Source organism: Haemaphysalis longicornis, unplaced genomic scaffold (genome assembly GCF_048455015.1).
Source record: "Haemaphysalis longicornis isolate Haplotype H1 unplaced genomic scaffold, Haemaphysalis longicornis Haplotype H1 scaffold_3, whole genome shotgun sequence".
NCBI lineage: Eukaryota > Metazoa > Arthropoda > Arachnida > Ixodida > Ixodidae > Haemaphysalis > Haemaphysalis longicornis.
Window position 1 is genome coordinate 26,345,229 of NW_027526335.1, and position 27,832 is coordinate 26,373,060.

Sequence of the window (27,832 nt, forward strand, 5' to 3'; positions counted from 1 at the left end):
CAGCTAAACTGATTTCCGTCGATGGGAACAGTAGTGGCATCAGGCGTCATCCGTGAAAAAAAAAGAGCAAAATTTAGTTTGCAGTGGTTCCGCCAGCGCCGCATGATGCGTGGCTATTTCTGCGCCGCAACAGCCGAAGCAAAAGTAAAGAATGAAGGGGAGGAGCTGGTGCATAAAAATAACGAGCTATATACGGCTCTTAGCGGTGCATTTCAAGCGAAGCTTTTTAGCACACGACACATAAAGGTCACATAAATTATGTGTCACAGAATTAATGTGCAAGGCACGAGCAACGATGAGAGAAGAGAAGCCAAATTCGAAATGGAGAACAGCAAATTTCTTTAATGAAGGTTTATGTAATGACGGTTCAGTCTTAAAAATCACCCCCATCGCACAAATTTAGGGGGGGAATCACGCCACCTGCTCGACGCAGAACGCGTGATTTGGTATATGTTGCACCTGCGGGCGCGTAGTTCAAGCGTGCGCGTTCCGTTCGTTCGTTCTGCTTCTTCTATTTGCTTCTCCTCGCCGTTATAGCAACAAAAATGGAGTAAAGGTCGTTGCGCCAGCTAAGAAGAAGCAAATCGGCTGCAATCGTAGAATTAACCCGTCGTGATGGTCGTGAAGGTTGCGTGCAACTTCGCTACCTTCAAGTCTTACGCATTACTGCGAGCTTTTCTAGAGGCGCTTGAAGTACCTTCACTTATCGCCATCATCATCACTTTGTGAAACCGATCGGGTAAAGTTGGCTTTCCTGCAGCGAGTGTTGGTGACGGAACGGTCGCCATCAGTGAGGCATATGAAGCTCGGCTTTAAAAACGCTTAGCGGTAGCGCGCTCAACACAAGAGCACAGTAGCGGTGAATGACTCAGCGTCCGAAACATTAGCGCGAAGTTGACGTGCACTTAACGGAACAACGTGAACGCATCGTGCTTGAAAGACCTTTCCCCACTCTAGGTGTTCAAAGCCCAATAACGCGCTACATATTGTAACAGGGTTGACGGCTAAAAGTAAGGTTCGAAAAATCAATACCCCCTTTTTTTTAAGTGTCAAGGAAGTGAGAAATGGAGCACTTTCTAGAAAAAGATAAACAAAGTGTATGCCCCCTTTTTTTATGCCTTCTCTGCTCGCTCAACAAAATTCAAGACAGCTTTATAGTCTTGCCGAAAAAATTCCACATTGTAAGAGGATAAGCCTTGAATCAAAAATTTTTATCTCAAGAGTTCCCTGCCTTGGATGATGTCTTCCGCCTCCTTTAACGCCCAAAAAACTAGGTTTCGCAGCACCAGGGGAGTGAGCAAAAAAGAGGGAAGAAGCGAATTCCTTTTTCTCCGAGCGCTCAGCATACGGCCTAATCCTCTTACGCGCACAAAAGGCAAGGCAACGAAGTAACCTGATCTTTTTCTTTCCCTTGGTTTTTTGCTGCTATACTTCTTTGCTTCTTCTGTCTGCTCGTTATAAGGGCTTATGGTAAAAAAAAAAAGATGCTGTAAGGCGTGGTTCATTCTCTGAAGCTCATAATTGGCATCGCGGTGTGGTTTAATTTGGCGTGTAAGAGGACGCTTTCGCCTCTCGCCTCACGAGAGCCGGTGAAAACGAGTATATTCTCCTGATGAAGAGAAAGAAAAATTGCAGACGGATATACGAATCTACCATGCGAAACATGGCGGCCGCAGTACGTTGTTACGGCGTTAAGGGCTACAAGTGCCCCAACAGATGTTGTGCAAACGGGAGCGGAAAGCTTTCACTATACGCGGGGGCGACTATGGGTCACGATGACGTTAGCGCTAAGGTGTGATGCGCCATAGCGCGCGCTCACTCTTGAGACATGTGTGATGGGTGCGCTGTTACGACATAGTGCTTCTACATTGTGGCGAAACGATTCGGGATATCGCCTGCGACGTCTTCCCGCTTTGTCTCTTTTTGCATTCTCAGCCGGGTATTTTCAAAGCGTGGCGTTAAAGGAGCCATGAAGAGAAAACACAAGTTTGGTTCATTCAAAAGATTGTCTCGTTAGAATCATACTGACACCACTTTTAACGTAAACTTCGCTCAAATAAGCTACATAATTAGGAAAAACGGGAATGGTCATGCGACCCACCAGCTCATTTCCCGCAACAGAACCTATGATGTCACATGAGCTAAGCTCTGCGATTGGCGGAGGCTGGCAGAAGCAGACGCAAATTAGGTAGAGCTTACAAACTAGACGAACGAGCGATTTGCGCTTAAATTTAGGGCACATTCTTTACAAAGCAATAAGAATGATGGGACAAACAGTGGAAGGTACGAAAGCACATGTAAACATAGAAGTACTGATGCGTTCTGCTGTTCGTACTGCGCACAGCATGCTTGGTTTAGCTGCACAGCACTACGGGGCTTGGGGTTGTCTCAGACGACACTGGCCGATTGACGCAAGCAACGGTGTCTTACGTGACCCCATTTGTCGACCGAGCACTGTTTCAGGGAACGAATATTTTCTCCCAGAACAAAAACAAGCCAGGTTTAAATGCGGGCAAAAACAAACCAAACGCTTGCCACGGTATGGTGGCGCCATCCAGGTTACGGAACGTAAAGAAACGCGGGAACAAACCAACACCGCTGTACAGGGTGGAGACAACCTTTGAACGGTCCCGTGCCGCCGCAATTGGGCCAACGGGCTCAACGCGTTATTCTTTTCGTTTCCCACGAGACCTAGCAACGCGAAACAGACAATATGATTCAAAATTCTTCAGTAAACCGCGTTGCGGCGATAATTTTAGCGCGGTTTTGACACAATGACTTGCTTCGGCGGCGAGCGAGCAACCGAAAATGGCGGCGCCAGCGTATACGTGTCTCTACCCTGTACGGCGGATGCGTGAATGAAGGTATTCTAGGCTGCAGAGCGGTCGGTTCCTGTGATGTCACTTGGGACCACGAAAACGCACGATTGAGCGGGAAAATCAAAATTTTAACCTGAATTGTTTAATTTCTCAGTGAATAAAGCACCGTTTGTATCCGGACAAGCGCTGGGGGCACTATAAAACACGAAATCTTTCGAATAAAACCAACTTTCATTTTCTCTTCATGGCTCCTTTAAGGGCTCCGTGTCGCAGAAAATCCGGTGTCGGCCGCGGCGTTGACCGTGAGAGAAAAATACCGCAGCGCCACCTTGCGGTGTCCACTGAAACCCTCGGGATCGTAAGGTACTGCCCCAACAGATGGCGTGCAAACAGGAGCGGAAAGTTTTCACCACTGGCGGGCGCGACTATGGGTCACGATGACGCTCGCGCTAAGGTGTGATGCGCCATAGCGCGCTCACTCTTGATACGTGTTTGATGGAAGCGCTGCTGCATATCTGCACCGGGCGCACTACAGAGTCTTCTTTGCTGACGTATGTGGGGCTCCTATATGTCAATTGGGGCTCAACAATGGGGCTCTTCGATTTACACTCTCGGACTCACCGCGGATAGTCCGCGGGTAGTCCGAGGATTCCCCGAAGCCATAGGGATACACGGGAAAATCGAATGTTGGACTGCTTCTCGGGGAGTCCGCGGTGAGTCCGAGACTGTAAATCGAAGAGGCCCAATGTTGACCGGCCACGCAAGGCGGACACAGTGTTGGGTCAGGACAATTGCGTCATTGTGCGGCTCAAGAGCATGGCCAACGAACAAGGCGGTGCGAGCGATGACGCCGTCCCGCTCCATGCCTAAAGGAGAAGGCTAAGAGCCCTGAAAAAAAAAATTTTCGCTCCCTGTCACGCGCACATCTGGCTGCAGGGCGGTGTACAATTGTTATGACGACTCAGCGTAATTGTACGGCGATATCGGTGCGCGATTTAGTTATACTCGTGTCATCTTGTACCCTTCTCGAACATGCGAGGTGTATAGTGTCGGGTTCTTAATTTTTATCCCTTTCTGGAAGCTGCAATTTCTGAACTGTTTATTCAACCATGCTGTAAGAATTCGGCTTCAAAAGTGCGCGCAAAAAAATGCGTCCATGCACTCCGTGCAGATGGCTGTAGCGTGCTGCAGGTGTTTACACTTGTGTTACTCCTCAAATGGTTTATTAGGTCTTTTCAATACACTTTGCGTGGTTGCGATATTTCCTTTCGTTCCCGTCCCTGCTCGCGGCGTGGCTGATCGCAAGCTGCCTGCTCCGCGGAAGTACGTATGGCGTATGACCTTCCCGCATCGAAGTAACGTGAGGCCACTGTTTGCCATTACCACGTTGACCCTGTTCGTCCGACATCACCGCCGCACCTGCCCGCCATTATCGCTTGATCTGCGCGTCACGCAGTAGCTAGATGCGCGACCGCTCTACTACGAGCGAGATAAACCCAGCCACACTCCCCCTTTCTCACTCGTCTCCAACGTGGTTTTTTCACGCATGCTTATGGGGTTGCGAAAGAAAATTTTCTGCGTACACAGGACCTCTTTCGTCTAGCAATATAAAGCTTCGCTTAAAAAGCTAACGCCAGTAAACATTCCGGCTGTACATGCCAAGACGCGCTCCGCGTGAAATCAAGGGCTCTGGGGGCATCGGTCTGGACAGGAGGATGCATTTCAAGAAGTTTCATTGATTGATTGATTGATTGATTGATTGATTGATTGATTGATTGATTGATTGATTGATTGATTGATTGATTGATTGTTGGGTTTAACGCGCCGACGCAACGCAGGCGATGAGGCGCGCCGTAGTGGAGGGCTCCGGATTAATCTTGACCACCTGGGAATCTTTAACGTGCGCCGAAATCAAGATTGAAGTCTTCCTTTATGGATATAGGCTCCACTACGAGGATCGAAACATATCTTTTTATCCCTGATCGACTAGCTTGCTATGCTGCTCTATTTTGATTACTTGGTCGGTTCATTTACGCTTGTCCAAATGTACCCTGCATATGATAGCAGGTACGCGACATGCTCTTCACTGCTGGCGCAGCCGAGCGGACCTTATTTTCGCCCGAAGGCAAGTACAGGCGCAAATTAACAAAACAATCCATCTCCTCCTGTTGTTACCGCAGGGAAAGTCACGCGGCCACACTGCGCCGATAATCTGTTTTGTCCCCGCTCCTCGCGATCGATAGACTGCTGACGCGTGGACGGTGTACTATCTCCAGCGCTTTTTTTTTGTCGCTGTTTTTCTTGATGACTGAGACAATGAGGATTGGCTTGGCTCGTATTCAGCCTCACCGGTGCACGACTACATGTTCACGTGGCGTGTTAAGTGAAGCGGGGTGCTCTATCACTAGGTCGTTTAGGCACCTTACTTGGTGCCCTTACAATCGAAGAGAGTGGATCAGCCTGTGTCAATGCATAATCGATCACGCCATGGCGGCAGTCTAAATTTATGATAAAAAAAATTACATTGCGCGAACACAGTGAACCCCTTTGTTCATTCGCTGTACCTTTTGTACTCGCCGACGCACGAAAATAAGCTTCAGTGGGTAGCCATGTCATTTCTTTCCGGTCGTCCTCTGTTCAGAAAAGCTTCCGAGCAGGCAACTCGCGGACATTGCGAAAATTGATTGCTCTGTTCGTTCGAAAATTTTTCGCCAACAGGCCCATTACGTCAAGCACAGGAAAGTAACAAGTGCTGCTAGAACAGGAAAACTCCATTACTTATACGAGATAATCGCCTCGTTTTGAGCAAAACACAGGCTTTCACTTTGTGCACAGGTCTAATCACCAAGCTACGAGAGAAACAGAGCTTCCAAAACTGACTTCATAGCAGAGACTGGGCGTGGAATTCTTGCTTAGTTCAGAGTAACCGTTGCAACTCTCACCAAAGCAACCGCATGTCTTACCTAGGGGAAGTACCAAAATTATAACGTACACAACGTAGCGGGTGCTTTAATTAGCCGTATGTGGCCTAGATTATTCAGAAACCATTGATTATTGAAGGGGCTATAGTGCATTTTGTTATGTTAAACCTGAAATTTTAAACTTGTGACACTCAGGCGAATTACTGTTTTTCTTTCCGTCTCTCTTCCTCTGTCTGGCGTGCAGAAAAATTTTTTTTTCAAATAGTTAAACTCGCATACATTTATCTGCCTACTCGTGTACGGATACGTGCTCAAGTGTACTTGTGTTCAGGGCACAAAGCATGAATATGAACACGATAGAGGCCCTAGAACATGCCTTCCCAAGGGACCCACAATTCTAATTTTAGAGCACAAGTGAACCTGATAGGATGTCCCAGATCCCTACCTCATACGCCACCTTTCCCGCTTAAAGGGGCCATGCTGGAAAAATACTAGTTTGTTTTATCCGAAAGATTTGGCGTTTTATAGTGCCCAGCGCTTGTCCGGCAGCAAACGGTGCTTTAGTCACTGAGAAATTAAACAATTTAAGCATTAATTTTGTCTCTCCCGCTGAATCGCGTGCTTCGCGACATCTGCGATGACGTATCCCGGGCAAGTACTGAAGCGATACGTAAGTATGCGGACTAGGGCTGCAGCGAACGCCGGAACGCCTTAAATTTGCTGTCAGTCGTCCTGGAAGGCGCTCAGGACCACTGTCCACCCTCGCTTTGTTTATGACCGGATTCATGCCTGGATCATGTTTGTGACGGTTGATAGTACTCGTTTCGTGAACACTGGGTTTGCTCAACAGAGCCACAGAAGACAATGTCGCTTATGCCAGTTGACCAGTGTAAGCTTAACGTGCCGGACGTCTGTTTAGCTACAACCGATATTGTGCGCGCAGTACGCACTTGTGCTTTTATGTTTACGCGTGCGTTCGTAACTTCCATTGTTTACCCCACTATTCTAACTGCTATAAAAATGTTATGAATTAGATGTAACCGCAAATAGCTCGTTCTAGAAGCTTATAACCCCGGTTTATTTTCCGTTAGATTTTGTCGGCCGCAGCAGTCGCACAGCTTCCCAGAATACGTCACAGGTTCTAATGCGGGAAATGAGCGAGTGGGTCGCATGTCCATACTACTTTTTCCGTATTATAAAGCTTATTCGAGTGAAGTTTGCTTTATAAGTGGTGTCAGTGTTATTCTAACGAGGCAACCTTTCGAACGAACCAAACTTGCATTTTGTCTGCATGTCCCCTTTAAAAAGGCCCTGCAACACCTTTAAAACTTTTTTTAATATTCTCAAATGCCTTGAGAAAGTAGTCAATAAACACATTCAGTACTTTGAATAGCCGGTCACAAACTACCTGAGCCAAAAATTCCTGCTCTGTCATCGGATAACTTTGAAAGTTGCTCAAAAAAGATTTTTTCTCTTTCCCAGGCTTGGCGTTTTTCGAGCGCTCGAATGACGTCATTAGAGCGATGTAGCGGCTATTGGCCGGCTTCCTTTCAGCGGCAGCTATAAGCAAATTTGATAGCAACATTACAAAAAATTTAAGAGAGCAAAGCAGAAACGGAAGGCGTATCTGCTGCGACGAGCAAATCACGCAGTGCCGCTCCGTGCTGGCGATAACTACAGCTTTCAGAATGCTTCGAGACGCAAAGTAAAAAGTGAAAGCGTTTATCGGGAGTGTTGCAGGTTCCCTTTAAATAAAACCTATCTTCTCTTCCTCTCTCTCTCACTCTGGTTTTCTGTGTGTGCTCGTCATGCAACTTCAAGACTGTCGATGAAGGAATCTGCGCCCCAAAGTTTAAACTCGCGTGCAGTAAAAACTCGTTAATTCCAACTCGGTTAATTCGAACTTATCTTTAATTCGAAGTGACGCCCTGGTCCCGGCTCAGCCCTCTATTTTTCAGCGGGGGAAAACGGTAGCATTTCGGCTGGCGTACCCGCAAAATTTCCCGCCATTTTTCCGCGGGGCTACCATGGTTGCCAGACCAAGACTGCGCTCCCCTTTACGGACTGCCTTTACGGGCCCCATACGTTTGTAGCACCTCCCCTAGGGACCAAGCGAGAGAAAAAAAGAAGGAACCCGGGCCCAAGCCCGAGCCCCGGCGCGAGCGCGCAGGGGTTTGTTTGCAACCAGAGCGGACTGGCAGATCCGTGGCCCTCCCGCGGTGACGAGGCAAGAAAAAAAAAAAACCCCTGGCTCGAGCTCGAGCCCGCGGCGCGAGCGCGCATGGGTTTGAACCAGAGTGGGCTGACAGATCCGCGGCCTTTGTAAACGGGCCCCAATACGTTTGTAGTACCCGCGAATGTATGAAGCTAATCAACAGAGGGAAGTCCTGGTCTGGCAACGATGGTAGCCCCGCGGAAAAATGGCGGGAAATTTTGCGGGTACGCCAGCCGAAATGCTACCGCCCGATAGTTCGAACGCGTCGGTATCCAGAATGGGTAACTCGAACCATGGTCCCCTGGTTTCCATCGCTCCCCGCAGAAGAACTCGGCCCAGAGTGATTACAAGGTGTTGCAAGCCCAAACCAAACCAAATTTACTATAGAGATTCAGAACAACGAAACAGAAAAACAACATCGTAGCGCACGCGCTAGCTACGCTGCTGCGACAGCTTATTTTGGTTCCGCGGGGAACAGTCAAATAATTTCGTTCGCTGTTCGAGCTCCATGGACATTATTTACGAAATCACCTGCTACAAACGTCTAATAGCGCCTAATTCGCGATAACGATCCCAGAGGTGGTTTCTTTGCGTTCTGCCAGCGCAGTGTGGCGCGATGTCCATTCATTCTAGCGCCCGCCCTCTATACTCGGGAGCAAGTTAAGAACGGCACCAGCTCATGCACGGTATCACTCCGCCTAAGCGACGGACCCGGATGTCAACGGGCGCGCGCGTTTTGAAAGGAGACTGCCACGAATGCGTGATAGCGTCTGCCTTTTCTCACGTAGTTTGTTTGCCGTCGCTGCAGTAGTTTATAAGCATATTAGGTCCAAAAAGATACAAAAAAACGGCTCGTGCCATGTTCAAAATATTCCCAGTAACGCGCTACTTGTGCTGCGCGGACTGACATCCGGCTGCGGTGATGAGGCACAGCGGCAACTTTGGTGCCGTTCTTAAGTTGTAACCGAGTATAGTTCGAACTCCGCTTAACTCGAACTTTATGGTTCCCTTCAAGTTCGAATTAACGAGCTTTTACTGTACTACGTTTAGAGACCTTCTTCGCCTGCGGGTGCCTTCTGACACGACGTCACTCGAAACAAAAGCTCTTTTATCCCTCCCGCGTTGCGATGATCTCAATAGGCGATCACGGGGCAGGCTCGTTCGCTGCAGGTACACGTGCGCGGGTAAACTTGGCATACTCTTTGTCTCCATCTGGCGTAACATGCGAGGGCAACCTACCCTGCGGGCCTCGTCATCTAATTGAAACAGTATCTCGATGTCTCCATCGAGGGCGTGAAGAGCAGCTGCATTGGCCAAGAAATAAAACTGCGACCTTGGCCAGCGGAGCAGAACGTGTATCTGCCGCAGCGCAGCGACTCTCAAACCGCGCGTAGCTTTTCAGAAATGTCGCCTTTGAGTGGACCTCATTGTTCTTCCGAAGACATATTTTTACCTTGTTAGCTATTGATGTGCTTCCGCCGTTCTGGTAAATCACACGGGTTCATACAGAACTTAGTTACAAAGTACCCCTATTTTAAATTTATCAAATATTGCAGTGCGTAAGAAGCTTCCGCACCCGAGGTTTTGTTACAAACACTCGTCCGTCTTTCTCTGCACAACGCCTGTTTTTTACACACGTGTCGTTGCTTTTCTTAATTGCGTAGGGTACTTAACGTTAACCGCCTGATGCAGTCAGGGTGCCAATTCTTTTCAGGTGCGCTAGCTGTATAGCGCCATATAAGCCTTGGAAGGCCATCTTAAAGAACCTAGCAACGTTCGTGAGCGCTGACCATTCCCATTGTTTTCTTCCCCCGCCGTACGACGAGTGGCCTTTTTCTAGGGTGCTCGACGAAAACAAGGCAATTTCGTGGGCTCTTTCCCAACGAAACAAAACTAAATCTACACGCCAGGGCTATTCCGAGGACGCGTTGCTTCCAGCTCTTTCTAGTTAGAGATTCCGCTGACCGATCTTGTGCGCATGTTTTTCGGCAGCGGTGAAACAGACGAGTGTGAGCAGGGAATTCCCTATGTTAGTACCCGCAAGTTATCGTGCAACGCGTTCACGATAGTTTGCGCAATCTGCATGGCTTAGCTTCCTCGGATAGGAGGCTGAGGCTACCTTGACAAGTTACTGGGGCACCCGGGGAAGCTCTAGTTCATGCGTGTATCACGCTCTCTCCACTTAGAGCTGGTGGCGTCTTCACCAGGGACGTTGAGACTCGAAACGCTTCTCGTTGCACTCGCCGGTGCTCACCGCTCTGAAAAATCAACAGCTACGTCAAGCACAAGGCCACTCTATAAAAAATGCCACACGCAAAATCATTTCAGCTTAGGTTTGCCACGATGAAAGCTTCACGTTACGTCGATTCGCACCTGTGCGTGGGATTCGGATTTCTTTTTTTTTTTTTTTTCGCTTCCAGTCTACCCTGAAAGAAGAGCCACTGTGGTCTGGAATTGTGAATTTAGGGCCTCGTACCCAACAGCGCACATTTTGAACGCGGCAAACAAACCCATGCGGTCTTCGGAATACGCGGTAAAGAACAGCCGCACCAAATATAACTCATTCGCAATCAAATAGAGTGCCCGCAACGTTGTTCCACTTAGTAACAGAGTTCCTTAGCCTCTCTCAAGCTTTCGCCACTTTATGCTCGTCTTTGTCTTCAGCAACGCGCATTTGCGTCATAGCGTCCAGATCCCTGCTATTATACGGCCAGGTTCTTCCATACTCACGCGGTAAATTCAAAGTCCGCTGCCTCTGCCGGCGTCTGGCTCCTCAAAATTGCCATCGTCTTCCCCCACCATTTTGCAATGTGGTGCGGCGGTATTAGCGATGCAAAACTACCCATAAAATGACCGCGGATACTATCGATAGTTTTCTTCTAACTATCGATAATACTAAAAAAACTGTGGTTGATTCCTCTTCCATAGAAATCGGTAAAACGCGAAAGTGAAATGTGCAGTGAAATCTGCAGCTCAGCATGATTTGCGAGTCGACGGCTGTCTTTGGGTGCGCTTGGCGAGCGACATCCTGCTGGCGGGTCGCTTCAACAAAGGTGCACCAGCGTCATTTCCGTAACGGATATGACATCAGTGAAATCTTGGTGTATCCCGGCATAAAACACTTTTTTGTTAAAATATAAATACCGAAAACGAAAAACCCTATACGTAGTATAACGTACTCGTAAGTACTAAACGCTGCTTCCTTGCAAGAAGCCCTGTGTGCAGGCGTGCACCCTTTACAGGCCGCTTGCTTCATTGTACTGGCGTCATTTCCGTGATGGATATGACGTCGGTGAAATCTCTGTGTATCCCGGAATAAAACACTTTCGTGTTTAAAAAAGTACCGCTGGTTTACTATCGATGGCACAGTTGATTGTCTTATGGCAGTTTTGCGAGTCTACTTTAGTCGCTGACGTCGAAGGTTGCCGTCGCCTACTGCAGCCTCAATACACGGACTCCCACATCAGTTGGAAGCTGTCACTTTGCCGGCTTTCTCGAAAACTTTGGGCTTTAGATCAGGACAAGTGTGTAAAAGTGCAGAGCGTGATAATGAATGGGTGAGTCAAGACAAAAGTTTCACTTGAGCCATTCATGTCTAAAAAAAGCTCGTCATCAAGGTGCGTCTTCTTTCCATTAACGCGGTAAAATTAAACTGTAATAATTCGCACATTTAGTATTACTCCACGCAATCTTAAAGGGATCGTGCCAACAAAATGTGAGTTTGGTTCATACGAAAGATTTCCTCGTTTGGCTAACAATTACGCCCTTTTTAACGCAAACTTCACTCAAATAGGCTCTATAATTAGGAAAAGAGAATGGCCATGCGACCCACTAGCTCATTTCCCGCAACAGAACCTATGACTAGAACCTATGGCAGCTGCGCGATTGGCTGTGGCTTGAAAAATTCCACGCGAATAAAACAGGGGTTATATGCTTGCAGAAAATGCTTTAAATTTAATTCATAGCAGTTAGAATGGTGGAATACACAATAGAAGTTATTAACGCACACGTAAACATAGAAGCACCAGCGCGTACTGCGCGCATATTATCGGTTGTAGCTAAGCAGACGTCCGGCGCGTTGAGCTTGCACAGGCCAACTGGCATAAGCGACATTGTCTTCTGTGACTCTAGTTTGTCAAGCTACTCACTGTTTCACGAAACGAGTATTATCAACTGTAATAAACATTATTTAGGCGAAATCCGTTCAAAAACAAAGCGAGGGTGGACAGCCGTCTTGAGCAGTATGGTGGCGCCTTCCAGGACGGCTGACAGCAAACAAGTCATTCCGGCGTTGGCTGCAGCCCTAGTCGGCATACTTACGTATCGCTTCAGTACTTGCTCGGGATACGTCATCGCAGATGTCGCGAAGCACACGATTCAGCGGGAGAGACAAAATTAATGCTTAAATTCTTCAATTTCTCGGTGAATACAGCGCTGTTTGGTGCCGGACAAGCACTGGGGGCACTTAAAAACACCAAATCTTTCGAATAAACAAACTTGTGTTTTGTCTGCCTAGCACGTTAAAACAACATGCCTCGAACCTTCCCGTTGGATGCCATCGTCAATACAGTTGCCGACATGTGTGTTTCGAGTTCACTGGCCTTTCAGATTAACCTAAAGGTATCCAGCCAGGCGAAATTGTCAATCCACGAAAACTGACCGAGAACCCGATTTCAACAATTATTATGTTACAAACAATCGACGTAGTCTCTCAAAAGCAATTATAAGCAATTATATTGTCTTTCTATGAATTGTGAACTGGTTTCGGTTTGCTGCTGGGTATAATTATACGGCTATTATCACGTTCGACGGTGTTTCGTTTTGCTGCTAGCATTATGTTAGGTCCCGAAGAATGCTGTTAGCATTCTTCGGGACCTATCAGGAATACAATTCACAGATTTATTAAGTTAGACCCCCCCATCTCCTGTGTACTATACAAATAGTTTTACGAAAGCTGGCAAGCGACAGTGCTTGATTAAAAATTCTACGATGGCCCCCTATCGGCAGACCTATATTCGTCAAGAGTTGCGGTAGTACTCGCCATGAAAAATTGATTTGTGTGACAGCTTGTTTCGACTTCTTCAGTTCAGGTTGTGGGAAAGGGCCTGTAACGCAGAGTGTTAGCAGCCCGGCGAATAAGCATACACATCGGAAGTGGGCGTGGCTGATCGCTACAATGGAATGGCACATTTAAACATGTACCAATTTTTGATTGATTTATCGTGGGGTTTAACGCGCCGACGCCGGCGATGAGGCGCGCCGTAGTGGAGGGCTCCAGATTAATTTTGACCACTTGGGTATATTTACGTGCACCGAAATCTCGCACACACGGCCGTTTTTGCTTTTCGCCTCGATCAGAAAAGGGGCCGCCGCGGCCGGGAATCGAACCCATGTCCTCGTGCTCAGCAGCACAACGCCTGAGCCACTGAGCCACCGCGGGCGGGCATGTACCAATTTGCCGTGACTATCTAAGCATTTAGGGCCGAGTGTGTGCATACGTTTGGTGATCGAATTTATTTCATGTGCGGATGACAACAAGCCGTGGCAAATTCCATCAAAAGATCGGTTACGAATCTATTAAGAAGACCGAAGAAGACCTCCAACCTCTTCCTTTTCCCACCGGGCACACAATAAAGTTGCTCTCTCTCTCTCTCTCTCTCTCTCTCTCTCTCTCTATATATATATATATATATATATATATATATATATATATATTGTCTCTAAGAGGCCAGCAGAGCGGAAAGCAGCACTTTCGAACGTATTTTTCTCGGTAAAATATGCCTTTATGTCGGCAGGAAAACTAAGAACATATCGTAAACATCCAACACGTACCTTAATGTGGTGACGTAAGTAGGCGGCGTTTATTATTCACTTCAGGGGCCCTTTAAGAGGGGCGCCCCTATTAATATTCTTACGGAATCTTTCGCACTACTTCATGACCCCCGGACTTAAAAATCATCGTGCATCGCTACGAAAAGCTTTACAAATACATATCAACACTCCCAACGGCCTAGTTTGCCTTTTTAGAGATATGTCAGTTCTGTACTGAAACAAAAAATAAAACTATTGCTTGCTAGACAGCTAGCGCTATCTAGTGAAAACTGGATAAACCAAAAAGCGTTTCTTGGTAATTTTTTTATCCCAGGAACGAAGCAGTATAGGTGGTATTCATTGAAAAGTTTAGCTGTCAATTTCTTCATTTGGCAACACTGAAACGGCCACGGACATGGCGCGGCTCGTGCCACTGCGGCCGCACGCCGAAGAAAAATATAACACCGGCGTGCGTCGTCTGCTCCGTTTCAACCCGATTCTCAACGGTGGTGTCAACAGAGTTGTTATTAATCGCACTCACATTGGAGTACAGGCATAACCTTGCGTTCGGCAGGCTATAGCTTAGAATGTCCAACACATATCATGCGCTTAGCACGGACAAGTACCGCAATCCCGCGGAGCCCGACGTAACCAGTGACGGCGCACTCACATGGTTGCCTGCATGCGTACCTCGCTATTGAATACAGGCTATATTTCTAAATGAAGCAAACTATGCTGTTAGGAACATTTCTATGAATTGGTAAAACTTTTCGTGTCGGTATACGATGCTATTTCAGCCCGTATGTTATGTATGAGTAAGTCCCTTGTGAATGTGGGCAGGTGAGTCCCCCTTAAACCCGGGGCGGCGATGAAGCTCCCACTAACGTCCTGAGCCAAGGAAAGCTTGGCTACAGCTTCCCAAGGAGGCCCCCTGGACGAAGGGTGCTTTGAATCAATTGTTTGTTTCCTTCCTGCCTTCTAATGAGATCTTGTGAAGACAACCTGTAAGCGACAAAACAAAGAACTGGCAGACGATTTGGTTGTGCCAACCATGAAATATCACGCGAAAGCAGCACAAATTCCTGTATTTTCCTAGCCTGCTGTCTAGCTGTATCCACTGTATGTTTGGATTCAGCCTGTCGCTTGCACTGATGCTCAGCCGGGGCGCCATCCATGGCGAGACTGAGCGGCCAAACGTCGACGAAGCAGCCGCTAAACCCTCTCCTGTTCCCGTGGTACCGTAGCAGTGAGGCTCCGAGTAACTGCGGCTGTTGCACCTCTCCGCAGCAGATCACGTGGCGTGGCGTCCCACATGCCAGGCTACGGCTGTGGAAGCTCAAGGTCATAGTCACGCGGTGAACGACCTTGGGAGACGTGGCGTAGTAGATTTCTAGCTTTTAAAGTGAAAGAAATGCACCGTGGCCGCTTTTCCACCCGGTTCATCCCCGCAGCGTCCAGCACAGTGGAAAAGCCGTTCCACTCAATGTGAAAGCTGTCGGAAGTGCAGAGTAGTGATTAGCCATAATGGGCTGCAGCGCCGTTATCCGCTCACTGCTACCACCCAATGCAATTCAAATTTCCCTCCTTCGCAGTGCTCGCGCGCCCCCTGCCTGAAACTGCGCCAGCGGGAGTTCTGTTCTTTTTGTGCTTGCTTTTCCTCCCGCAAGGGCCGGCATTACACGGCCACTTTTTTTCGCTTACTATTGTAAAAACCAACCCAACGAGCGTTCCTAACTAAATGAACGCGAGCGCTGGTGATTAATTACGTATATTTTGCCTCAAATGTACCTACAGTTTTCTTCGCGATAATAAAACAGTGAGATATATGACGAGCGCCAGCGGTTCACGAGTTTCGAACGCTTATGTCTGTATAAACCGCTTGGCTCGTGTGGCTCTGCTTGGGTCCAGCGAGCGACTTACGACAAGGCGAGACCCTCAAGTGTTCTGCACTTCAAAACGAGCGGAGAACAAAACTATCGAAGGCAAAATAAGATTGATTTGGTAACAACATATTTTGCGACTCATGACCGCCCTTAGGGTCATAGGCAGCTTCTCTCAAGGTCATAATGAAAACGCGTAACATTGATAATCATGCCCAAAGTAATAACAGCATGAATCTAAATACTGCTACAAAGGTCATCGCAAGCCTTCTGAAGGCAGAAGTTCCTGGAGTCTAAAGGCATTGTAAGTAGTGGCCCTCTTTCTGTGGTTAGCTGACTGTTTCGACGTCCTTGATTTAATCTATGCCCCACCCCCCGCTTGTGCAACAACGCATTCGTGCGTGTACGTTGGGTGAAAGCAAGATTCAACTCAATCTGAAATGACCGGTCTGAGAATGGCATTCTCTGAACTATCGTGGTGTTTCCCCCGTCTCCAAGATCCCTCCCGTCAACACACACGGTCGCAATTTTCCGCAACGGTCTTCCCTTGACCACCCGGCTTTCCGCCGTAGAAACGAGGAAACGGATCGACTTTCGCTTCCGTGAATGTGGGAACAATGGCAAACAATGGCGAACAATGCACGCTGACCTCGACTACCACGGGTCAGAGAAAATTGCCCTCGCTAAAAATACCGCGCGTGTCACATGCGCACAGGCCAGCTTTACAATTTAAAGCGCCTTTGCTAAGGTGCAACCGTTAATTTCGCTACTTTGTAATCTCGTCTAGGATACAGCTATTACGCAATATTGTATCGCGTGAGCCCGTCCTTTACCTATCCATGTACGTCTCATCTCAGTTGTTCAGTCAACACGCTATTACATCGCCTTCGTTTCGACGTTTCCCACACCAAGATATTGCTCTACCATATTCGATTCGCTGACGACGCCTGCTCTACTTGTGGACATTCAAGACATGAAGACATGCGTCACCACTACTTGAATGCCCCCCATCTGTGCGACCGAGCGGGGGAAATTAAATAACAAACATACCCGTAACCTGGGACCCCCTGTCCTTGCGGAGACTTTGTCCGCAGGGGACAATCTACGAGGCCAGAACAAAGCCTTTCACGCCCTAATTAAGGCAGTTATTACAAATGGCGAAAATATTGTTACGAGGTAGCAGGACGAAGGACATGAACAAAGAGATGGGAGAACGACGTATTTGCAGTATCTTGAATGGCAGCCGCCTACCATTGTCCCTGAAGAAGGAAGTGTATGACAGCTGCATCTTACCGGTGCTCACCTACGGGGCTGAAACGTGCAGGCTCACTAAGAGGGTTCAACTTCAATTGAGGACGACACAGCGAGCAATGGAGCGGAAGATGATAGGTGTAACGTTAAGGGACAAGAGAGCGGAGTGGGTCAGGGAATAACAAACGCGTGTTAAGGACATATTAGTAGAAATTAAGAAGAAGAAATGGACGTGGGCAGGGCATGTAATGCGAAGGCAAGATAACCGTTCATCATTAAGGGTACTAGAGTGGATCCCTGGCATTTGCCCTGCAGTGGGCGCAGCTAGGCTGGCGATGATGATGATGATGAATGTGAGCATGACAGAGCCCGCGCTGGGTGCGCTCCTGCCCAGCTTCTGTTTCTTCTGACGTTGGACCCAAAGTACCATGTTGCACTCCCATCATCGCCGTCGTCTTCTTGTAACAATATGCTAACACTAGTAAATGTTCCCTGGAATGAGATATGAAAGAGAGAGAGAGAGAAAGAGAGAGAGAAACAAAACAGAAGCTTGTTACTCCAAACTTTGTAATTAAGGAAAGCTACAGTGGCCTTTTTAAGCATGAACAATGTAATAAAATTCCATTACAACGCGGATCGCTACTGGAACATATGTACGCTCAGTGAGATACTATACCAAAGACGCGGGTTCGATTCCAGGCCGCGGCGGCCCCTTTTCTGATGGAGGCTTAAAACGCCCGTGTGTTCGAGATTTCGGCGCAGGTTAAACATCCCTGGGTGGTCGAATTTAATCCGGAGCCTTCCATTATGGCGCGCCTCATCACCTGTGTAGCGTCGGCGCGTTGCTCAATAAATCAGTGAGATATCCGTTATATGTACAGCAAGCAAACGAAACATACATCAACAGTGTAGTGCCCGCATATCTTTGTCGCTATAACGAGCACCCGGACGGCAATGAAGTTGTTCGTCAGGTTTCGTAGGTTGTCCCACGTGCCGAATAGTTTACGCAAAGATAGAGGCATTCCAGATAACAGGTTACAAATTGCCGGAAAAATGCTGTTCGTTGATATGTGCTAAGCAATGATATGGGCTAAGCACGGATCACGAACGCTATATCCTCCTGTGCACAAATGTCTCACCAAAGAACAAGAGCGCCACCTCCGAGGCATTCAAACAAACACATTTCCCCACCCCACTAGAGCCCACTTTCTGGTCCCCACCCTGTACTCCTTGCAATGCCGCTTCTGCGAGGCTCCGGGCACCGTCTACCATATCATGTGGGGCTGTGATAAGAACCACACCTACCCCCGCCCTGCCGTTCCCCTCCCCTGAGCACTGGGAGAGAGCACTGTCCAGCTCGGACCCTGACGACCAGCTTTGGCTGGTGCAGCGATCCCAAAAAGCCGGACGGACTCAAAGGGGCTCACAACTTTGGATACACGTTTATTCCTCCTTCTCCTCCTCTGGATAAATGGGGATGTAGTGGCGGGAAGCGTCGTCGTCCGTGTATGAATTAAGAGTAGCGGGCTTGGGAGAGCGAAGGGGCTTACTTCGCCTTCTTGAGAAATGGCCCGGTGGGTATGAACGCCGGCAGCGGCGTGTGCCGCCTCGTTCCCCTTGAAGTACTAAAGTCGTGCTGAAATTAGGATCTATAAAATGGCCTTGTTCGATATTTCTTCATGAGATCGTTGAGGCAATGTCTCCTTTGAACAGCAGCCTTCCACATCGCGAAATTACGTGCACGATAGCGAACTAGGCTCTAGCCAGGTTAACTTTCCTGCCTTCCTTCTACATCCTTCCGTCCTTCATGTGCTGACATCGCCGCTGAATTGTCGCGATAGAAAACCCCGGCATGCACACCGTTCAAGAAATTTGGTATCTGATTCGACTACCGGACACAAGATTTTGGCCCTTTAGGCGGATATATCCCACCAGCGACACTTGGATACACACACCCGTCAGTACCAAGGCGTTTCCTCACATACCCTGAACGAATGTGTCGACACACACTGGGGTTATATATCCTACTGTAAATGGACGGCTATTTGAGTGCCGCCTTATGACCATTTTTATATGTTTTGCTTACAGATGTACTTAGGCTTCTTCTAAGAGAGTAAGACAGGGAGATACCATATCACCGACATTGTTCCCAGCATGTCTGCAAGGGGAATTCGGTAGGCTTGACTGGGATAAAGCAGGGTTATGGATAAACGGTAAATTATTATGCCACTTGAGGTTTGCAGACGACACAGACATTATTTTGTTCCGTGCAGCCGGTGAAGAGCCGCAAAAAGTGTTTCAGGACCTACAGTCTGAAATCGTGGCGGTAGAGTTGAAGATAAATATGAACAAATCTAAAGTACTTATAAATAAAAATGCTGGGAGTAATTTTTTCAGTTCAAATAGCGAAATGCAAGAACTATACTTTAGGAAGCCTGTCAGTGGTGATTCCAACCATGAGAGTGAAATCTGACGCAGAATATGTGCGGGCAGGGGTGCATACGGCAAGCAGCCCCAGATAATGAAAAGTAGGCTATCTCTATCACTTGACAAAATAGTATACAACCAATGCGGGCTGCCGGTGATGGCAAATTGGAGCCTTAATAACTTGGCCCCTTACGAAGCGCGTTGAAGTAAAACTTAGGCCATCCCAACGAGCGTTGGAGCAACGGATGATGGGAGTTATGCTTAGGGACAGAAAACGAGCGCCCTAGTTCAGGGAGCAAGCTCTGGTGGAGGAAATCATAAGACAAACTAAGAAAAGGAATGGGCTTGGGCTGGCTACGTAGTCAGGCGAAATGACAACCGATGGTCCACCACTGTGACAGAGTGGCTACCCAGAGACAGACCTATAAGTGCAGACCGGTAACTCGAGGAATGGATGGATTAAGAAAATGTGAGAGCAAAGAATGGACTCGTGCAGCGCAAGAAAGAAGCGGATGGAGGTCAGTGAGAGAGGCCTTCGTCCCGAAAGAGGATGATGATGATTATGGCCATGACGATGATGGCGAAGGCGATGACAGTGATGCTGATTATGGTGGTAGTGACGGGGGTGGTGTGGGGATAACCCCACACCAACCCCGCAGCCTGAGACAACTGATCACTGCTTTGTTTTATGTAGGGATGCTGTGTTTTTTTAGCATGTTCGCCAGCGGACTTTTAAAAAAGACATAGATGTAACCCCCTACAGTATACGATTCCTGCCACTGTTCCGTGCCCTACGACCTTTTCGTGCTAATCGCATTGTTAAGCCTATGGAAGTGTCACATGATTGACCGCAATGAGGAGGAACCTCGTGGAACTAAGTCATTTTTTTGCGAGCAGTGTGCGCTTGTGTATAGTGTCTATATACACTCTTAATCTGGTTCCATTTAAGTTCCAGTTAAACGGGGCGATCCACATATTTTTATCTGGATCTAAACGAAGAATAAATGGAACGAGAGATATAAGTGGATCTTATCTGGAACTGTGCATTTGTTTTCTTTAGGTTTGTGGTTATTATGTGGAACGGAATAAATGAGGGGATGCGCTGTCGGCCGTTCCAGTTACTGTTCCACTTATGTCCCAGTAAAAATTTTGGACAGTGCTTTTGTATATTTTTTGCTGGTGTCTTGTTCCACATAACTTGTGCGCTGCAGTGAAGTATGCACTGAATCGTGCATTAACTGGAACAATGAACCACATATATATTTGACGCGCTTTGGTGCACAAGCGCACGCACAAGCACTTGCACGCACACGCCCACAGACATAGATACAGACACGAACGCACACCCGCGCACCCACACATACACACACATGCATGCAGTCACACAAGCACACACGCACGCACCACATAAAATTTAATAAACTTCGTCGATATCTATGGAATTATCTTAGAGCAGTTTACTTATATAAGACGGCTAAGACGTACTTTTAGTGACGTTATTTGACAGAAAAAATAATGTCCACTGCTATAACAACACCGTACAAAGCATGAAAGGTGCGAGAAAAGGGTATCTTAGCGAAAATAGAAATTCCACGAACCCCTCTCAGGTTGTCTGCGGCGCTCAAACCGCTTTAGTGAATATCATCTTTTGCTAATTGCAGACGCGCAGTACGTCTGAAATCACCAATGACTTGAATTTGAGAAGGACCAGATGTTCTCAGGTTCTCCTTCTGCGTTTGGGACAGAGCCGCGGTAGTGCCGAAGAATTCATTGGGCTTTTGTGGATACCTCATAAAGAAATATATATACTTGTTGAGACTATTGCATGTTCTGCATTTGGTTCACAAAGCGTCGCAGAAACACAGTTTTTTGCTCAATGCTCAGCCATCAGCTCGCTGTGTTGTAGTACGTGCACAATTTTAAGTGCTTTACAGGAACGTATAAATGGCTACAATCTGCTGTAAAATAGGTACTTAGTCCACGTTATTTATGCCCTGATGCGGTATATACATAGTGTTAACCGAGTGTGCCGCATTTCACACTGCACGCAGCATGTCAGGCATGCAGTTATATATGCTGGGATGTTCGTTAGCATTTTTCGTCTCGTACATGATATTAAGGGTGACTCACCTGATCCAATTCATATGGGACTCACTAATTCATGACGCAAATTTATGAGACTTACTAATTCAAAAGCACCATGTACCGATGGAAGAAGTTTTACAAATTCACAGAAACGACACTAACGACCCGGTTTGCTTCTTCTAGAAATACAGTAGACCCTCGTTAAGACGAACTGGGTTAAAACGAACACTGATTAAGAACCACAACATTTTTCTCTTGTAACGTCCACAATGCAATACACCTCCGCTTAAGACGAATTTCGGATAATACGAATACATTTTTACGGTCCCATCGGGTTCGTCTTAACGGGAGTCAGCTGTATATCATTTCTTTGCAGAGATAAAAAATAACAAGAAACGCATTTTGGTTTATCCAGTCTTCACTGGAAGGCGCTAGCGGTCATGCAAGAGTTTTATTTCTTTGTTTCAGTAGAGAAGCGATACTGAAGCGACATATATTAAAATAAGCAAACTAAGCCGTTGTGAACCTCGGTATGTATTTTTAAAACTATTCGTATTGGTGCACGATGGTTTTTAAGTCCGTTGGTCATGACGTAGTAAGTCCGATAGGAATGCTAACAGGTGCGTCCCTTTTAATTTCCACAAGCAAAAACAAAAGCCTCTTTGCAGGGAGCGGTTAACTGGGTGAACGGAACTAAACTTGGACAACTAAATATACCACGTGATACCTGCATTATTTTGCATGTATTAATGCTGAAATGACATTGTAATTCCTAATTATACTGTGCAGTAACGGCAAAAATGCGCTGAATTAACTTGCTGTTGTTGTGTCTTGTCATAGTAATTGAAGTTCATTGAATGATCCGCCTTCTCTACCTGCTTCCCCAGTTGCTGTTTTCCTGTAGTATTGGTGTTCAGGAGGGAAAAGGGCTGGGTAACGGGCCGATGTATTATTACTGGGTAATTAGCTGTAAGTAGCTCTATATAACGTGGGTATCTAAGAGCGTCGCAGTATATTTTATTGACTACGGAAAGGCTTGTTGTCGAGAAAAGCAGTTAATGAAGCCACGCCCTTTTGCGTTCATTGTAAATAGTAACGCAGAAATTGTCATCCAAAGTTAAGCTCGGATATCGCACGCACTCACGGCCCTCCGCGAGAAAAAACTTTAGCCAGTATTAACGCGCTAACGCGGCTATTATCTGAGCTTTGTTTCGACCTCAGCGGGCGTAAACGTCCGCGTAGACGCATATGCCCGTTTTCCGAATCAAATAAAAGCCATCACGTGTGCCGAGTTTGTATGAGCTCTTATGGGGGCGCATCGCCAAAGCCTCCGCGAGAACGAAAGTTTGCCGAAGCCATGAGGAAAAGACCGCCACTCCAGTAGCGCATTCCATGCGCATGCGTCAGCAGCAGCACGGCAGAGCTGTTTTTGCGTTGATTCACGGTACAGTGGGGCTGCAACGGGTACGACGACGACGGATGAAAATCGGGACTGCGTCAACACTTTAAATGACAGCAGCGCTCCCATCTTCCAGGATGCCCTCCGCTAATTTTATGGTCTTCCGCATGCAGCGCCACCAGTGGCATTCCCAAGCGGGTTTCTCAATTGCTCGCGCGATGCGCCTGATATTTACTAAAGAAATTCTCGGTCACGCTGGCGACAACCGTTAAAGCAGTTTGATTGGGTTGATTGCGGCGTGCAACTGCGAATTTTTCATATCCCCGGGCTGTATTTTCTGTTCGACGAAGTGGAGTTTTGCCAGGAGGCGCAAAAAAGGTCAGTGCTGCTTATTTATGTGCTGGTAACGGTTGTTGTTCAGTGACATCCTTGTTAACTGCGTTCGATAAACATACCGCTTCTCTGCCCGTTATTCGCGTGTGTCGTCCATGCTTCATGGTCGCGGCGTGCAACATATTGTGTTGGAGAAACGTTTGCAGCCGTAATTTATTAAAACTTCCGTGTTCGTGGGTCAGAGTCGGCTGGAAATTTCTTACTGCGTACGTTAGCCATTGCTATAAGGAAGTTGCTGGTTTGCGCGTTTCATGATTGGATTTTCCCTTACTGTGTGGTTTTGCTTAGTTGTATATTGACGGTTGCTGTGTATCTCTGCGGTAGCGAATCTTCTCGGGTTAGTCGCTCGCGATAATCGCGCGTGCACACGTGTACAACTTCCAAGCAAGTTTTTCGGAGCGTCCGTCCTTAGATTTATTGGTATTTTTAAAACTTGCGTGGTAATTGCGGCGTTGTGTTAGTCTGCTGAGTAGAATTCATTTACTGTGCTTACCAGACCGGGAGTCTTCGACCTTGCCCGTTGCGCGCAAGGTAGACGCTATTTCGAGTTGTGTTGATGTGCTTTCAAGGCGTCATCTTACGTTTATCGGTTCCATGATTCCTTGTTTCATGTTTATGTTCCATGTTTCTTCCAATTCCTTTTACCAATTGAGATGATCTATTTTAAATAACATTGCCTGAAGTGTAGAGAAAGGGTAGGGACAGTTGTTGTCTTAGCAGTACCGCAGTAACAAACGTTTCTTTTGTGAAGAAATGTGGAAACACGCAGCGGGTGTATAGAAAGTGTGCTGCCGTTTCTATGCTGTTAATGTCAGTGGTAACTTGAGACTTCAGGATAATTATTTAATATCCATAATTAGTGGTTGCTACTTCACTAACCGCGTTAGAAATAAGCCACTCTTGCATTTTTATGCCGTCAATGTCGGTGGTAACCGGAGAGTCGAAATAATTTTCGACAAAGCTCAGGTGATAAGTTCTTGCATCACTATGTGCACCCAACATTAACCCATTTCTGTGCTTCCTTGAACTTAGAAAATATACAGCGAAAGCAGATTGCTACATTCTGTATTCGATCTGTATAACCTGTCCAGATGGCTGACTGGTGGCTGACTGACTGTCCAGATAGCTGACTGTGAAGACAGTTGTCTCTACACTGGTAGTTGGCGACAATTGTTTTCCTTTGTCTGAAGAACAGAAATTAAAACGAATTATTTCCATTCCTTACATATACCTCTGATATCATGGCTGTGGCATTCACTGTGGCTGAAGACATCTTCGGCACGCCGAGGCGTCGTCGGGACAAGTGTGGCAGATTATGAATGCATTGTGGAAGTCATAAAGCCACGAAAGAGTGCCTCTTGAGTGTTGCGTATTATACAGACGTTCACCACTCCGCATGGAGCAATGACAGGTGAGCCTAAAATGTTCAAATATTTTTATATTTAAAATTGTTTCGCCTGAAAACGTTACCAGGGCTCGTGCTGCAAAATAAATTTTAGCACAACTAATCAGGCATTGTACGAGATCTTGTAGTACTCCCTTCTTAGAGGGAAGCGTAAATTTATGCTTCGATATTTTTATACTGTATTTATTCTCTAGGAAATAGGGCGGACCGGGACATAAAACAATGGAACAAGGAATGCATACTGCCATTTTCCTGGTTCTTGAAGGCGTGTGTTCACCGTTCTTGAAGGCGTGTGTTCACAAAAAGGAAACACATGAAAGCCGTTGTACGGGATGAAATCATTGCATTCTACAAGTAAGTACGCACTCCCAGTTCTGGAACTTTGATAGTCCCTTTTTAGGTAGTTGCAGTATACGTAATGGCTTCGGAACACCATTTCAGTGACTACTTGACCTGTAGGTGTAAACGACTTGACCTGTAGGTGAAAGAGCTTTTGGGAACACGTTGGCAAAACTTTCCTGGAAATGCACTCCGAGGAGGCCCTGCCAGGAACGCCTGCATCTTAATTTTAGTTGGGTAAGTTGGCATTTTATTTTTGTGGGACCCAATTTATGGTAGTGTTTATTGAAGCTGGCATTTTATTTTTGCGGGACTGAATTTGTGGTAGTTTTCTTTGTAGCAAAATCTTACTGTTAAAAATAAATCGTGAACTCCAATATTGGGAAATACCTTCACATTCAGCCTGTTTCGGATGCTGCAACATGTGGACAAAAAAACTATTATTTTGCATTCAAGTTTTGCAACCATTTTGCTTTCAGATTGAGAGTTGCTGCTGTGATAATACGGCACCACGGCCACACCCAGTGCGGTTGCTTTCCAGAATTAGAGAACGGCCATTGACAGTCTGTGCTAATATTTTTTGTAAATTGTTAGCAGCATTCCCAGAAAAGAAACCAAGAAATCGCTGATATTTCAATCAATTTCTGTGTTATAAAAGGGGTATCGTAAGCAACTCACTCATTCAAAAGCCATCGTCTAACAAAATTTTCTTCTTCCTTCCTTAAAGGTACATTACGTGGTCCAGTTATTCTCGAGGTCCAGTTATTTTGAGAGAAGAAAATGGCAGCGTAAATATTGTCTGCAAGAAACACGTCATGGATTTTCCGCCTGTGTTGTCACATCAAGATGTGGTCATCCTCCTCGCCGTATATTTCATCTTAATCTCCTGAAGCTTATGCGACATTGGAGAGTTCTTGGGACTTTTGCGGAGAGTTCTTGGCCATTTAACAGTGGCCTGGTGTCATTTAAGTTGAAAGCTCTGTTGAAAGACTTGATGTGGTCACTCTACTTGGTGTTTTAAATTATTGTTAGACGTTGAAGCCTATTCGGAAAGATATGTCGTGGTTCAAATGATTGGTAGATGCAAGCGGCATGTCAATTGCAAAAGCGAAGTCGTGCTTTCCTTTGCAATTTTTTATTATTGGCACAAAGCGCAGGCTGCCTTTGCAGCTACTCTGTTACTCTGGTAATGTAGTTAATGGCACTGCACTGTAATGTTTTTATTATTCAAGTGCAGCTCGAATTTTTTTCCATGGCAGTGCTGCTGTTGATGGATGCAAACGTGAGAGTAATTATTTACACAGACGGTTTGGGGCTTTAATAATCAATTTTTGTACGGTATCTTAGCTGACACCTAAGCCCTAGAAGAATGCGAAATATACATATTTGGCTTGAAAAAGTTGTTTACTTTGGACTAAGTTGCATTTCTTGCTTGTTAGATGCAGTGCTTTGGTCACAAGCATACTGTCGTCATGATAGTAGGGTTTGTATAGCACGCAACTGTGAATTTTACCTCAGATAAATGTCCCGGCTGGAAAAATGCTTCCATGTTCGCTTGGTAAAATTGGTTACCTGTATGTTTCAACGCTACCTGGCTTGGTTATTTGGGATGTCTGAATTGTTCTTGAAGGAATTAATAACGTCTTTAGAGTTAGGCTGCTTGTTAAATTTTAAAATGCGTAACATGCTCCGAGCTATCTGGTTTGTAAAATTTTGTAATATTCACACTGGGTGCCATGAGCTTTTTTTGGATAAGTTATTTTAAATAGCTACATTTTGTCGGGGAAGCAACGCGACTTCAGTGAAAGGCTTTTTCAGGGCGCGTATATAATCGGTTTTGGCTACAGTTAGCTTGATATTGATATATGGTGTATGTTTTAGTTGTGCAATGCTTCCGGTAAGTTTTTCTGTGAAAATGTTATATTGTTAGTATTGGCTCCGGTGTTCTTTTCCTACACTCTTGCAGGTCTTATGATAATCCAACCGTGTATGGCTTGTATTTTTGGCTTTTCCCTACAATTTAATAGCAAACTGCATATTTTGGAACCGGGATGCGTAAACATGGTATGGCAAGCGCTGTGGGTACTTTCGCATTTGCGGTACCTGATTTCATGTGATAAAACAGCATATTTTATGCTCACTGTTGTGTAATGCTTTTTGAGTTAGTGCGAGGGTAGATGTACAAGTCTGTTTGTGACGCGGTTGCGCTTGAAGCCATCTTTATTACCCATGTTTTTTAGCAAAAAAGAATGGCAAATATTAGCGAAAATAGGAAAATGCCACTTAGATCGTTTTTGGCACTTGATATCGCTTTTGTATTTGATCCTGTACGCTGGTGATTTTCTGCCCAAGTGGAAACAGATATGTCTCCGTATCTCAAATGTACGCAATAATACGAGCGAATAAAATTTGCTTAGTGTTTTGAAAAGCATTGTATCAGTGCTAATAGTTGGTTTGGTATGTATTTTAATGCCAGTCTTGTTTCTTTTACATGCAGCCAAAACCCAGAACAGGATGCGGCGGATGAAGCCAAAGTCTCTGTGTGCCGCTCCAGGTATCTCAGACCAACTTTTATATAGAAATGTGCTCCGATAGGCAACTGTTGGGAACTGTCAGGGAACACACTGCTGCGGCGGTTTCTGTTTTCCAATTGTTGGTATCACTGTGGGCCATATGTCAAGGCTGCGTTAGAATGGTGCTTGCGGTTTCCTTCTGATACCAATGCATCCGCCAGCCTGGCAAATGACCTCAGTTTATACCAACAGGAAAGCAGATATATTGGAAAAGTGGAGTCCCATAGACAGCTTCTCAACGTCTATCGGAATACCGTTTTATATAAACAGCTGGTCTGAAGGTACCTGGAACGGCGCACCGGATAAATCCATAA

The 27,832-nt window shown here is 46.4% G+C and overlaps 1 long non-coding RNA gene across 3 annotated transcripts; it reads left to right on the forward strand.

Moving 5' to 3' along the window:
- Positions 1-22,682: 22,682 nt before the first annotated feature.
- Positions 22,683-27,373, forward strand: LOC144174175 (uncharacterized). 3 transcript variants are annotated; one of them, XR_013323435.1, is made up of 5 exons: positions 22,683-23,186; positions 24,293-24,612; positions 24,801-24,960; positions 25,048-25,182; positions 25,673-27,373. It is a non-coding gene; the product is annotated as an uncharacterized LOC144174175 (long non-coding RNA). The 3 variants fall into 3 exon arrangements; XR_013323436.1 differs by having other exon boundaries at positions 22,685-23,186; positions 24,471-24,612; XR_013323434.1 differs by having other exon boundaries at positions 22,686-24,612.
- Positions 27,374-27,832: the final 459 nt, after the last annotated feature.